Source organism: Trachymyrmex septentrionalis, unplaced genomic scaffold, assembly GCF_001594115.1.
Source record: "Trachymyrmex septentrionalis isolate Tsep2-gDNA-1 unplaced genomic scaffold, Tsep1.0 scaffold115, whole genome shotgun sequence".
Classification (NCBI taxonomy): domain Eukaryota; kingdom Metazoa; phylum Arthropoda; class Insecta; order Hymenoptera; family Formicidae; genus Trachymyrmex; species Trachymyrmex septentrionalis.
Window position 1 is genome coordinate 427,315 of NW_017304279.1, and position 16,584 is coordinate 443,898.

Sequence of the window (16,584 nt, forward strand, 5' to 3'; positions counted from 1 at the left end):
ATATATATATATATATATATAATTACTATTATATATATGTATATATATGGTATGTGTGTGTATATATTTTTTTCTTTTAAATGTAAGTTTTATATTATAAATGAAGATCCTGCCAGCTTCAATTTATTTTAAATTACCACTCGCATTCCTTTCCCTTTAATACCTGAGATCGCACGAGGTCCAGTCCCGGGTCAAGAGGATTAAGTTCCTTGACCCAAAAAATAAGACCGACGTTCACACTGTCCATCGGAACAGGTGTCATAGCAGCCTTTCGGGACGTTGACCCATATTCCACGACCGAAAAGGTGCATATGACTTACAGGTGTTCGCCTCTGTGCGTATACCTGTGAGATTGAATCTAACCGTTCTTCCATACCCTCTCCATTTTCCCTTATTGTCTCCTTGAGAGACCAAATTCTCAAGGGAGGGTTTGGACGTAACATTTTAATAATAATGCTAAAACTCGTAATTCACAGCCACTAAATGACCCGCAACAAGTATAAGATGTATCAAACTTGCCTATGCACTTTATTCAATTACCACCAGCATTAGCCGATACGCACCATGGAGAGGTTGCTGGTCTGATTTTGCGTGTGCGTGCGTGCGTACGTGCGCGCGCACGTGTATGTGTGCGTGGCGGGGGGGAAGGATGGAGGTATGTGGAAGTATATTTGCTAATATTTTTGAGACTTCCACGGGTGCTTTCTATATAAAGGTTATGTATTTCGCGGGTTTTCTCTATGTCCAGATCCATTCTTGGAACGCCAACATTTCGTAACCTTGTCCTTGCAGTTCACTTTATCAGGGCGAGGAGCAACCTGATACTCTAGACTCTACCGTTTCTATAATTACGATCAACGTCCTATTTTGAGAAAATTGACAGCCATATACACGTCCTTATTTTTGAAAAGATGTTAAGTAGGGGTAAGGATTAATAAAGATAAATTCAAAATCTATTGAAACCTTCGCGAAATAAGTACAGACTTTACCTTTGAAAATGAAAAAAAAAAAACTTTTACCATAGATGCGACTATTTTTCGCAGAGTTATGCTTATTTGAATTTATGTAAAATTTGTATATAAATTTACTTATACGATAATTTTGTTGACGAGTGTATTTTTCTTAGCGTCCACTTTATTCTTTTATTTCTAATTTTTTTTATTCTTAATAAGAATCTTCTTTTATTTTTATTATTGAGTGAATTACATCGAAGAAAAATGCACGCTTTTAACATAAAGACGCAAATTTTTCAAAAATTCTAAAAGGATCAATCGATAGTATAGAATATTCGTATACAATATTCGAGTAATAACATAAACAGATATTTTTTATTATTATGCACATATATATGTTTAAATAAAATATTAAAAGTTGAATTTTCTTATGTAAAATAAACTTAAAATGATCAGTAACTTTGTCACAGAAATAGACGTTAAAAAAATTGTAATATTGTTAAATACTCCAATAAGTAGCCTATTATTCAAAAAGGATTTACATATATCAGTTATTATATTTTATTTATTATGGATTATATTTACTCTGCATATTTACTTACCTATAAACATCATCAACAAATTTCTGTTTTTATAAAGAAGAATTTTTGATATAATTGTAAAAAAAGTACCTGTCTAAGGTTTTTGTGAATTTTCTATGTTACTTCTACGCTAACATCTTGATATAGAAACATTTTCAGAGTTGTCTCATGAACATGCAATAGGAGATCGCCGTTTGAAGTATCTTAGAAGATAAACATTCTTTATACCCTTTCATTCTAATTTTTACAAATTAATTTATATTTCAGTATATTTTTCCTCACCATCCCGAAATTCTGCAAAGACATTACGTAAAACCTGCAAGCAGTCAAGACAAACGGGCGGAAACGTCGTTTCATTATTAACAGTAATGGTTTTTGCTCTGAAACATTTGCATTATACCACGCAGAATTGTACCTGTACAAAGTCAACATAAAAAATATTAAAATATTTTTACTTTAACATTTTTTTAATATTAAAATGTTAAAATATCTTTTTATAATTTTAATATTTTTAAAATATTAAAATAGGTCTCAAATTCGAACCTCGGCTGAAGTAAGGGAGACTGGGGACAGTTGCAACGAAGGTAAGTTGTAACAATGTGCCTTTCTTTTAAATGATAAGAGATAAGATGATCATACGAAAAACAAAAATAACCGGTATTGAGACCTGCATCTGCCTTATGTCATCAATCGCGCCGCATGTAAAAGAAGTTATTGTGGTCAGACTAGAGATGGGTGATACAGAAAAAAATATATCATATTGATATATCGTATCATAACGTATCATGAGCAGAAATGTTGATACAACGAAATATCTAATTTATGATATTGCTGATATCAATATGGATCCGACATTTTTATTTTTAATCTTTTTAGATATATATCGATATACATATTGATACACGTATCGATACACAAAAAACCGATTTTTTTTAAATAATAATATATATGTATACACTTACATATTTTATTTTTATTATATCTATTTACATGGTTTTATAATCTAATATTATACATCGTATTCTTACAATATACATATAATATATATTATACAGGGTGTCTCTTAATTAAGGTTGGAGCCGCATTGGGGGCGTAGAATGAGTTAAGAGAAACAAGAAAGTTTTATACCATTTTGCAATTTTCGTAATAATTAACAAGACAATTACTAAAAATGGCCGAATATTGGTCTTTAATAATTCTTTTCTCAAATACTATCTCATGGACACACATATCGCATCCTCGGCGATATCCGGCTGATAAAGGGTGTCCCAAAATTAAAGCAAGATTTTAATTTGCCGCCATTTGTGCAGTAAAGTGTTGGCAACCCAAAAAAAAAACAATTTAACAGCTGACAGTTTAGGGTTAGTGAAAATGAGTTCGTTGAATGGATTATTGAATCATCAACAAATGGATGCTGATTTTTCGAGCAAAATCATCCTAAGCGATGAAGCACATTTTCACCTTGATGGCTTTGTTAATCGCCAAAATTGCCCCCTAGATCGTGTGATTTAACACCATTAGATTTCTTTTTATGGGGTTATTTGAAATCACAGGTCTATGTCAACAAGCCCACAACCACCCGTGCATTAAAGGAGGAGATTCAACGCTGCATCAACGAAATTCAGCCACATTTATGCAAAATGGTCATGGAAAATTTCGACAAACGAGTGCGTATGTGCATGCAAAGCCGTGGAGGCCATTTGCCCGATGTGTTATTCCACAAATAACCCTATCCTATGTACTTTATGATTCAATAAAAAAATAACAATCAAAAGACTAAAAACAGTGTTTTCTATTTAATTCAAATCTTACGTTAATTTTGGGACACCCTTTATTAAGAATGATATGTAGCCAGGGCGTATCGTTATCATTACAAACATATAAATAAAATATAAATAATATGTTATAAATAAAAAAATATCTGTATTTTTCAAAAAATTGATACAACTGTCCTCAGTCTCTCCTAATATTTTTCGTAATATAATGTAAATTCTTGACAGATTTTCTAATTTAATTTAGTACGGATTATTAGCGTCTCAGATTGATTGTGTTGAAAGTCCGAATGTTTCGGCGCAATTATATCTTAAATTTAATAAAGAATATATATTGTATTATTCGAAACATCTAACTTTGACTGTTTATTTCTCTGTCGTATTTATGTATTAAAATAGATATTTTAAATGTATATAAATAAAAAAATATAGTTACATACATATAAAATATCCTATTTTATAATTAAATATTATTGAACAGTTAACATTATGATGCAATAAATAAATATAATGATGGAGTAAGAGACTTTATCAAAAAGATAACTTTTGAAGACTGTTAACATTGTTTTAACAATTTTTTTAAATATATCGAACTTTATATTTAAAAAAAATTAGGATATATAACTTTAGAATTATACATATATAATATCATATACATTTTTACTTCTGTCTTTGTAAATATGTTTAGTGACACTTTTACAATCATTTTTATGCTTTTATTACTATTTTTATAATGATGTAATATTTTCGGGTAAATATAAAACGTTGGGCAAGGAGAAATAAGAAGAGCGAGATTTTTTCTCTTTTACTTACTTTAACTTTCTCTTCCTCAATTTACGAGGGTCGTTTGAAAAGTTTTGAACCTCAATATAAAGACATTACTCGTCAAAATTATTCTGGTATTACAATCATACATGTTTTGCAATACCTGTGAAAATTATAACCATTGTGGATACTCAGTTGTTGTTTGACAGTCATTTGTGCCAGTCGATGTCAGTGTTTTTGTAAAAATGAAAAAAATCGAATATCGACAATCGCCATAACAAAAATTTACGAATTTCGAATTAATTAACTATCCACGTATTCATCAGATCTGATTCCCAATGATTTTTTCCTGTAGCCTAAAAAAAACTCAAAGTTAAGTTCAAAGGACACAGATTTTCATCAAACAAAAACACTGATATCGACTGGCACAAATGACTCTTAAATAACAACTAAGCGTCTGAAATGGTATATAATTTTCATTTACTTAGACTAATTCCTTACAGAAAAATTTAGAAGGTTTGCTTTTAAATTTGGATTTTATAAGTCTTGAGAGATTTCTTAAGTGTTAAAGATTCATTACTAAGAGTTTTACTCAATTCGTATTTACTTGACTTAAATTCATTATTTGTTAAGTTCTTAAGAATTGGGCGATGATTCAGGCCCTGGTTCTCTTGCGAGATTGAAATTTCCTCGGCCGACTGATAACTATGGTTTGCGGTTGCTTCATTGGTGGAAACGGTAAACTTCTGGTTTTCCTTGGATTCCTTTGCCTTTAAGGTCAATCTATTTGAAGATGGAAGTAAGTTCCTGTTGCCAATAAAATCCTCGCAGTTAGCACTTTGAAACTTGTAGAACTGATTTACTGGAGACTGTTTATGTGATTGGTTGGAATCTTTTTTCTCAATAGATTGACGTTGATTTTTCTGAACCTTGAGTTCATTATATGGAGTAAATAATTTATCCTTTAAGATAGGGAAATCTTCTATCCTCGAGCTGAAGATCTTTTTGTGACTGTTATAAATTTTCTCGCGTCTGCCATAGCCATTGTTCTCGTAAACCATTAATCTTTTGACCTCATCTTTACGATATACCATACACATCTTATCTGTAGAGATATGATCGCTCTTGCAATAACGCATTTTGAAGTCTGTAGTGCAATTTTCATTATGCTTTAGTTCGCCGCACATGCTGCATTTAGCATTACCTTTGCAATTGGTGCTTGAGTAACTAAACCTGAAGCAATTGTAGCAGATAGTTGGGAGGATCATGTAAGGTTCTACCTCAATCTTGATCTTGGATAAATATATTTCTTTCGGTAAGTTTTGTCTGAAAAAAGTGATCACAATCGATCTACTAGGGATCCATTTAGGATCGCTCTCTTGTTTATTCTATTTCTTTTGTTAAGTTTTTTAACTTTTAAAACTTTTCCAATTAAGAATTCCTGGATTTCTTCTTCAGAGATGTCTTCGTCGATGTCTTTAACTAAACCTCTTTTTAATAATCTATAACTAGGGATGAAAGCTTTCAAACCGTTATCTTCTAAGGTCATATCCTTTACTAAGAGATTCGCCTTATGAAGGTAATTTCGATAATTTAACCTCTATTCTAGCCTTAGATTTGCTACAAATATATGAAATGCTGTTGTACTTTTTGCAAATCAATTTTCTTACCTTAAGTGGGCTCAATCTATTAGATCGGTAACTGTTATTGTCCATGAGATCGGACGATTATATCCATACCATGTACGAGTCTTTATTGTTCTCTTGGTAAAATGATGTGTTAGAATTTACTTGTCAGAATCTTTTCTGCAATAGCTACCTTCCTCCCAATTTGATCAGCTTCCGAGATAGTAAGAGAAATATTCTTCTTACAGATTCTTTCAGATTTCTTCTTACAGATTCTTTCAGATTTCTTCTTACAGATTGTCTTCCTCTTCTGAATTACTTCTCTTTTTATTATTGATGACTGTGGATTAATCCATATACTCTTTCCTCGTCGCATTCGTTGATGGTTCATGTCGATAAGGTTTACTCCCCTCAGGGGGAAGACTGATAACCTCGTGTACGTTGTTTTGCACTTTGAAGTTAGTTAGAAAGGTTAAAAGATAAACAAAAGATTCAGGAACAATATTCTTGTTACATTACATCTTCGAGCAAACACCGAAATTTAATGGAAAATACCCATACTCGCTCAAACGACCTCCAATCTGGCTTAGTTTTATCCATACTATTGTAGTACCAGAATGGTTTTGACGAGTAATCTCATCTTCAGGTTAAAGTTCAAAACTTTTCAAATGGCCCTTGTACATCGGTATTTTTAGCGATTCAGATGTATTTATTATATTATTAAAAAGAAAGTACATTACTTACACCTTCTCGCATACGTTCAAGCTCATGTCCGTGACTTTTTGTGCCATATAATTAGATATAAATATATATATCAGTGCTATCATAGCGAGGCTAATACATCTGAAGGCTCGATCAATATCGCCGCCAATGGTAAGTATCTGAAAGATTTTGTTTTTGCATTTTGATATGCTCGACGTGTTTCTATTGTCAACATACCTGCGTTAATACAAAGCTTAACACGATAATTAATTCTATGATGTCCATTAGAAACGGTACTGTGTGATAAATTTCGATCGTACCAATGAATCTTGTAATATAAAAGGTTATATGTTAATGAAAACTGTTAGATGAAAGATAAAATATTCCTTGCACATAAAAATATATAAAAATATTTATCTAATATTAACATATGTTTTTTATGAATAATTTGTAATTTTTATAATATGTTTCCTGATACTTAACTTTTTAGGCAGAAAATTGTTTTAAATAGTAAAGAAATAATGGTTTAAAAATATTAAAATAATAATCAAAAGTATCTATTAAAATATATTATTTAAGTTAATATTGACAATAAAGTTTTTATTAATGGTAATCATATAAAAAATCAAATTAAGTGAAAACAATAAGTTACTCATTACTTTTCGACTTTGTGTGCTACATGCTACATGCTACACAGTTGCAAAAAATTTGTTAAATTTAATATATTTTACGTGGTCTCAAATGGTCCACTCAAATTTTTGTGTTAATTTAACACAAAATAATATTACAAAGTAACACAAATGTTATGTAAAAAATTAGCACAAAATATATAATATTGATACAGTTTGTAATCAACCATATTTATTAAAATTAATATTTCTTGATATTTCTTTATTAAAATTAACATTCATTAAAATTAATAAATATGTTAAATTATTTTAATCATTTATCTTAGAAATTACTTTTTAAAAAATATACTTTTATATTATTATATTTTTTTACTTACAATATAAATCGTGTTATTTAAATAATGAGAAATATTGAATATCAATTTAACACAAAATATTTAAACAATAATACAATCACATTGTATTAAATTAACACTTGAATGTGTAAATAATCAAAACAAGAACTTGAGTGAACAGTTGAGAAAAATAAAATGTTTTTTACTATATATAATCGTAACATTTTTTTGCAGAATGTTCAATTAGACTAAACGAATTTACAAATTTCGCATGTATAAAGGTACAAACTTTATAACGTTGTAATGCATCTGTATAAAAATGGCCATGTTTCCACAATTTATTTTTGACCGTATTAAATCGTATTGTATTGTATCTTTAGTATCAACATCGTAATATAAGCATTCCGCACGATACCTGTCAAAATTATCATCAATATTATTCTTAAATTGACTTTGAATGATGATTATTTTGTAATAAGCGGAAGAACAGACGAAATCATCATTTCCTGGCGGAAAAAAAATTTTTATGAAAAGTTACAGAAAAAAATTACATAGATTGAAATACAAATCTCTTAAAAGAAATTCTTGATTTTTTATAGTGAGACACGGAGTGGTGTTTGAAGGCGAAGGATTTCTTGGTTTTTCAAACAAACAACGCTCTATGTCCCACCCCAAATAGCCAAGCGATATAGCATATTATGCAAACTAACGCATTGTACATGTTGTTATATATTTGCTGTACATTTCCTCCTCCTCTCTTCCTCTGTCCATAATCTTCCGAAAGGATTGTTGGTGACTTCTATCATACGCCTGTGGTGCACACGCTGATTGTACTCAATCATAAGGGACCTACAGTTTAATATCGATTCCGAATGACGATTTTGTTTATAGAAGTGCACATGGCAAGGATATTCTCAGTGGTTTGCCATTGCCTACCGAGAGGAGCTACGAGCATACGAAAATTTTTCAGTTGTGCGTAGTATCGAACCCAGGATCTCTGGCATAGCAGTCTCATACGCTGCCAGTTATGCCACGCTCGCGCTCTTTTTTACAGCACATGCTGTACATTTGCTGACATCAAAATAGAATATATTATGAATACAACAATTATGACTGCTTATATATGTAATTAGTTGTCGAAATTTCTAGAGCAAACTGTAATGGTAGCACATTATGTTGTCGGTAACATAACAGCAACATGTTAGCAACATATAAATAATCGTTTTATCTTGATTATCATAATGAAAACATGACAGCATACTTATCATGGAACATGGAATGAATTCTGATGGAAATTATCCTGTTTTTTCCAAAAAACACAATAGAAATCTAGGGAATAATTGAATAATTCTGATCGGAATCTATTTCGACTTATTCCATGATAAATGTCCTGAACATATACGAGGTTTAATAAAAAAATAACGGGAATTTTTAAATTTCGCGGGCTGTATAAATCCGATTTTCAACTTTTTTTTTCATCTTGTTCGTACACATGTTTCTGACGTACGTTGACATTTGCATTCATTTTGAATGTTTAGTTTATTGTTGACAGTCGAAAAGGTTATACGTGTTTTGGTGTGCTCGCGATTTTTTACTTTCGGGAAAAATGGATCAAAGAATCTGTATTAAATTTTGCTCGAAAAATGGAATAAATGGAATTCGAAATGTTGACTGTGGCTTTTGGTGAGTCTACTATGAGTAAAATAAGAGTTTACGAGTGGTACAAACGTTTCAAAGGGCCGTGAAGACGTTGAAGATGACGATCGCCCTAGCACATCAATAACCGACGATAACGTCGAACAGGTGAAAAAAATGATTCTGGAAAATCGCCGAATCACTATCAGAGAGGTTGCTGATGATGTCGGCATATCATTCGGCTCATGCCAAGTAATTTTTTCGGATGTTTTGGCAAAACCATTCGTGGAAATTGCATCACGATAATGCTTCCGCTCATACCTCACTGCTTATTCGTGATTTTTTGATAAAAAACAAAACCGTTATTTTGCCTCAGCCACCGTATTCACCGGACATGGCTCCCTGTGACTTCTTTCTATTCCCAAAGCTGAAGAGAACCCTGAAAGGACGACGTTTTGCCAACATTGATGAAATAAAAACAGAATCGCTGAAGGAGCTGAACGCCATACCGAAAAGTGAGTTCCAGAAGTGCTTTGAAGATTGGAAAAAGCGCTGGCACAAGTGTATTATATCTGAGGGGGATTACTTTGAAGGGGACAAAATTGATATTGATGAATAAATAAAGAGATTCTTTGAGAAAAATAAAAATTCCCGTTATTTTTTTATCAAACCTCGTATAATGATTTTTCCATCCGTTATTGCAAATATGTCTTCAAGTTTGGAAATTTTTTAATTGCAGCTCGTTGCTAACAAAATGCTGACAATATGACAATACGAGTTGTGGTCGAGGATATTCATGCTGACATGTTGCCATCAAATTGCTATCGCAAGAATTCAAATTCTATGGAGTTTAACGCGACAAACATAATGCTGTCTCACCTTATCCTGAGTTTATCGAAACTGGTTGCTGCAACGTTTTCGGCAATAAATATGTATTTGGCTATCTGGAACTATGAATATCTGTGAAAAACTAATTTTTAAGATTGATGTCTCAATCTATGTAAGTTTTAGTAAAAATTTGTTTGCCAGAGCTTAACGGAAAAAATAAAGAGAATAATATTCAAACATTTTTTAACATGAAAAAAATTTTTTAGACATAAAAAGAAAAATATTTTTGGTGTCTTTTTAAAAAAAATAATATATATTTGCCATATGTGAATCTGTATCCAGTCTCAAAAATTAATGGATCAGCTGCGCGTTCTATTGTACATTGTAGCGATGAGTCGTCTGCTCTTTCGTAAATAATTTCGTGAAGTTTCTTACCCCAGCAACTCGCACATTCCGCAAGCATGTTGCGTAAGAGTCACACACAGAATGGAATTGGCACAAAAAATTATTGTAGTTATAATGATCATAATGAATACATAAAAGTTAATAAGGGTAGGATACTGTTCCTCAATGGTAAAGAACTCCAATAGAAAAGGTTGTGTTCGCGGGCGAGATTCATTCATAGGCAATATAACATCAAGGATATAGGGCAGGAACATCTGTAGGTTGCATGTTATCATGACTATGTAGAAAACTGAAAAATTGATAATTGTAAATTTTTCAATTCAATCTTCATTAATAGTTTACATTAAGAAATTATAAATTGTATACTCTAATGGCGTGGCCACACTTTCGCTTCTCTAAGGTCTTCTCTAAGAGATCATAATATATTCAATATTCAAAAAAGGATTCAGAGTTTTTAATATTATATTTTGCAAGATCTCAAAAAATCTATTTAATAAAAATATATTAATACATGATATGAAGAAAACTTTGCAAGAAGTTTAGGAACAAAGGTAAATGTGAGCAATAAATTCAATTATTCTTTGAAAATTCCATATTCGTTTAATTTGACAGCGGTTATAACAAACGCAATTTAAAAATAAAATTGTAATTATGTATCTAAATCATCAAAAGAAATGTCACGCGTCGAAAATGATCCGTCTGATAAGTAATACACAATAATGCTGGTAATGAAGAGAAAGAATGACTGATTTCGCACAGAAATACAGATTTTACAGATAGAAAGGCGCATTTTTTTCTTCGAAGAAAGAGGGTAAAGCAAAATCTAAAATGTTTTTCTTACTCAAATAATACAATGAGAATAATCTTGACGTCTCAGCATACTTGTGCATAATTTTTATTTCAAAACTTGTCTTTTGTAATTTCCAATCATCCCTTATACATTCAAATAGATCCCTTAGCTGAAAATAAATATAATAAGCTATAAAAAGTTTATAAATTACAACTTGTAAAATAACAAGTGCAAGACACTTGAAGATAATTAAATTCTGGAAGATGATTATATTTATATTTATTAAACTAAATCGATTTATTATCACAATAGATCGATTGATATCAAGTCATATATGTAATAATAATTAGATTTATATTTCAGAACAGATTTGCGGATAATATACTAGGTTGGTGCAAAAATAATATCGGTTTTTATTGTTTTAAATTTTGGCGCTTTATTGTACATAACGTTACGTTCAACGTTATGTTCATATTGTACCATTTTTAAGCGCAGATTCCGCTGTGTTCGTTGTGCTTATAATTTTGTTCCCGGTATTACTTTGTATTAAATTACCATCATTATTGTTAATGGAAAAGAAGCAATTCCGAGCAATTTTTTAATATGAATTTAAACTAGGCTCTAAAGTAGCAGAAACAAGTCGAAAAATTAATGAAGCGTTTGGTCCGCAAACTACAAACGAATGGATAGTACAACAATGGTTTCAAAAATTTTGTAACGGGGATGAGAGGTTTGAAGATAAAAAGGACGGCACGTAACCATTGACAACAAACAATTAAAGACAATTATTGAATCGATTCCATTAAAAACCACTCGAGAAGTTGCCCAAGAATTGAACGTTGATCATTCAATACTTGTTCGTTATTTAAAACAAATCGGAAAAGTAAAAAAGCTCGATAAATGGATTCCTCATGAATTGAACAAAAATAAAAATATTGTTGTTATGTATGTCTACATACGTGTGACCTGTAACCACAACGTGACAATACTTCTAACTTTTCCCGCAAGGCGCGATGGCACTAAAATCACAGTGTCTCGATTTTTCAAAGGTTTTCCGAAACCGTATTTCGAGATCACTTTCAGATAGAGACCGATATTCATAGACAGATCTTATGTTCAAGACCGTCTTAAGTACAATCTTAAGAAGTCAGGAACCAATCAGAAGACTGAATACCGCCCATAAAATTTGATTTCCTTCTTATTACTTTGTGCGTGCGGCCTTGGACAAAAAATCGAAAGTTTTCTCTCTCTAGCAGGAGTAAGGTATCGTCACCGAACGCCGCGACGGAACTAAACTCGAACGGAATTGTCGCGTAATACTACCTTAAGGGGATCCTAAGGCCTAAATTCCGACGAAGTTATTATCTATCAGGCCAGAAGTCTATCTATTGGTGCCATCATGAATTTATTGGTTATAAATAAGTTTAAACTTATTTAATATTATTATTAAATTATTAGGAATCATATATAATTAATGTCATATTTTTAGATGATCCTGTAAAGAAATTATTTCCTATAAAGATCTTTTCATTACTATATAAATCGTCGTGTCAGATTCATGCCAGATTCCTAAGGTCATTAAAGATTACTTGTCAGATTCATGGACAAATTATATAAAATTCTTATATGATTTTATACGTTCATTTAGTAATCTTAATTGATCACATACAACTCTTTTAAGATCTGGTACAAAAAACTTACAAGAATTTTCAACAGAATTCATAATGATTATAAATTCGTAACTAAAAGGATAGTCTTAAGTCTATGCTGATTTTGAACAAGATGTGTTTATGAATCATGTCAAGATTGTTCAAGACGTTTTGAAATAAAATTATTTTCGATAATTTTTAACTTGAGATCTTACTCAAGTATCGTCTTATTTTTTGACTATGAATCTAGAGGGCATCTGTACTTAAGACTGTACTTAAGACTGTCTTGAATATGGTAATGTATTAATTATAAATACCAGCCTTAGACTTGCGTATTATTTGGATTGCATCAACTGGCCTTCGTCTCTTTAAAGTCGTCTATATTATCGATTCAATGTAATTTTTAATTATGTAATTTTTGTATAACAATTACTTTTTTCCTCTTTTACTAATTCAAAAATCTTTTTCTAGGATTAAAGTATACGCATTAATACGTGCCTGTGTGTGTGTGTGTGTGTGTGCGCGCGCGTGTGTGTGATATTGATGTAGTAGTACGTAGTGATGCATACGTGATACGTAAATCGTCTGTTATTTATAATGTGTGTTATTTATAATATGACTAATCGTCTTTAAGATTCCCTTAATTGGTAATGTAAATAATATCGATAACTAACTGAGCTTACTTTATCTATATGTTTGATACGTGCATATATATGACCCATGCCAGCTGCTGTAGGTATAAATTCTGACATCACATCGATTATAAAATCCGTGGTGATGTTATTCGTACTAAAGGTCAGCAACTGGAAACATGTTATTAATCTTTGAAGAATAGAAGATAAACATTCTCAAAGGATATATCCTTGATTAACATTTGAAATAGAATTATATGGTCCATCTAAAGAATTCTAAAATTTTAAATAAGGTTATATTTTATATAAAGACATCTGTCATTTTATTTAAGATCGTTAAACGAATATAATTTCCATTGTTAATATATACTATATATAAAGGGTGTCCCAAAATTAACGCAAGATTTGAATTAAATAGAAAACACAGTTTATTATTTATTATTTTTTTAGTCTTTTGATTGTTATTTTTTTATTGAATCATAAAGTACATAGGATAGGGTTATTTGTGGAATAACACATCGGGCAAATGGCCTCCACGGCTTTGCATGCACATACGCACTCGTTTGTCGAAATTTTCCATGACCATTTTGCATAAATGTGGCTGAATTTCGTTGATGCAGCGTTGAATCTCCTCCTTTAATGCACGGGTGGTTGTGGGCTTGTTGACATAGACCTGTGATTTCAAATAACCCCATAAAAAGAAATCTAATGGTGTTAAATCACACGATCTAGGGGGCGATTTTGGCGATTAACAAAGCCATCAAGGTGAAAATGTGCTTCATCGCTTAGGATGATTTTGCTCGAAAAATCAGCATCCATTTGTTGATGTTCAATAATCCATTTTCACGCTCCATTTTCACTAACCCTAAACTGTCAGCTGTTAAATTGTTTTTTTTTGGGTTGCCAACACTTTACTGCACAAATGGCGGCAAATTCAAATCTTGCGTTAATTTTTGGACACCCTTTATATTTTAAATGGAGAAATAATACCCATATAACACAATTCCCTGAAGGACACTTTGACATAGAACGTTCTTTGGATATCCATTAAATAACTGTGTTATGAGAAACTAATATCAAAATTATAACATTCTTTAATTATCTAGTTCCTAAATTCTAACATTTAATCGAAAATAATTTCTTATTATTGTGTGTGTGTATTTAATAAGAGAAAATTATTTTCTCATATCGCATGATTATACCTGCAAAATTGCAGTCAATAGCCATATAATAATAGTACTAGCTCTCATTAAATGAGCACTCCACTTGCTTTGAAAGGGCCATAGTCCATAAAACGACAGGATAAATCGATTTATTTTATAGTAATGCTCGGGATATTCCATTTGTTTTGAAAGTCTCCTACAAGTCTCCTCGTAAGAGCAAGAAAGATTATTATTTTACTGCTACATTTATCTATTTATTTTTCTTAAAATTTATTCTATTTTTCACTTCTAATTTTTTAATTTTTATTATCGGATAAATTGCAATGTTTTAAGTAATACATGTTTCGTCACTTTGAATCTAGAATCGATCTAACAACACTTGACGAATATAATCGTTAATATTTAAATTTAAATATTGTTTATTACTCAAGTTGTTGCATAAAATATAAATGGGAAACCATTTTCTCCTCTAATAAACATCTATCTATTTCTATACATTTACTTACAAAGTTTGCCGGAAATTCTTCTTTTGGAATACTACTTGTAATTACATAAAATACTTGTATTTTCAAAACAGATTATCGTTAAAATTGAAAATTGTTTCTAACGTGATGGTTTAATCGTCTTTTGTCATGTACTGTGCGAAATAGACTACTCGAATAATCTGTTTTACCTAGAACTTTTTTCATTCATCGTTCGTTCCCTTTGCCTCTAAATAATAGAAAAATAATTGCGATACCATCACAGTGGAATAATCATACATGCGAGAGAAACTAACACGGCAGATGGAAAATTGCCTGAAGATAATTTTTGTTCGCAGACCACCGGTTATTTCCCACATTATTACCGAACATTATACGCACGCTGCAGATCGATCCCCTCGACGCTTTTGAAAAATTCGTGCCTCTGTGCTAAATGCATGCATTTTTCTTTCATGTGATTCACCCGATAGTAAAATTTTAAAAAATAGAGATGAAAAAACATTGTATGCTTGCTGCCGATCGATCCCCTCGACGCTTCTAAAAAATTCGTACCTCCGTGTGCTAAACGCACATTTTTCTTCTACGTAATTCACCAATAATAAAAAATTAGAGATGAAAAATCGTATAGACTCTATGAAAACTTTTTCTTCGGGTTTACGCAATTTTTCATCTCTAATTTTTTTCATTTTTGTTATCGGATGAATTACATTGTGTGAATTACATCGATGAAAAATGCATGTCTTTAGTGCGGAGGCAAGAATTTTTCAAAAGCGTTGAGAGTGTCGATCGGCAGTGTGCGTACAATAATGTGGAAAATAACTGGTCTGAGAATAAAAATTGTTTTCATACAGTTTTCCATCTACCTTGATAGATTTTCTTATACGCATGGCGATTATTCCGCTGCAGCGATATTGCAATTATTTTCCTGTTATTTAGAGGCAAAAGGAATGAACGATGAGTGAAAGAATTCCGAGATAAAATACAATATTCGAGTCGTTTTTTTTACACGGTAACAAACAGTGATCAAACCGTTGAGTTATATCAGAAACAAAAAAGCTCGCACTATATAATATGAAATTGGGTCCCGATGAAATTAAATGATTTTCTCATTTGTTACAGTTTATGACCTGCTAAATAAAACATAAGTTTTAGAACAAAAAAATGAACAGTTTTCGTGTTTGATTCGCCTACAGTCGCTGACATCTCACCATAAAATACTCAATAACTTCGAAACGGCTGACTTAAAATGGATAAAATTATAGCGCTTTGAGAAGATCTCATCAAAGAGGGTAAGAAAATAAAAGAAAAAGTGGGGAGGGTCTTGTTTAAAAAATCCGAGTTGACTTTGCCCTGCTTTTGCAACGCCACCCAAAGTCAAATTGATGAAGCCAATGGCTATGCTTTTTAAACTCTACAACTTTTATCTAAAACATTTTTTTTTTAAACTTAAGATGCTATTTCATGCAACAAAGCTTCGCTGGCGAATACCTTACTATTCTGTCGATTCGAGCGAAAATAAATGGCGAGCGAAGCTTCGCTCATAGTTCAATACTATCGAACTATGAGCGAAAAAATGCAGCGAAGTCTAACCTACTACCTGTTTTCTTTAATATTATAAAATATTATATTACTCTAATA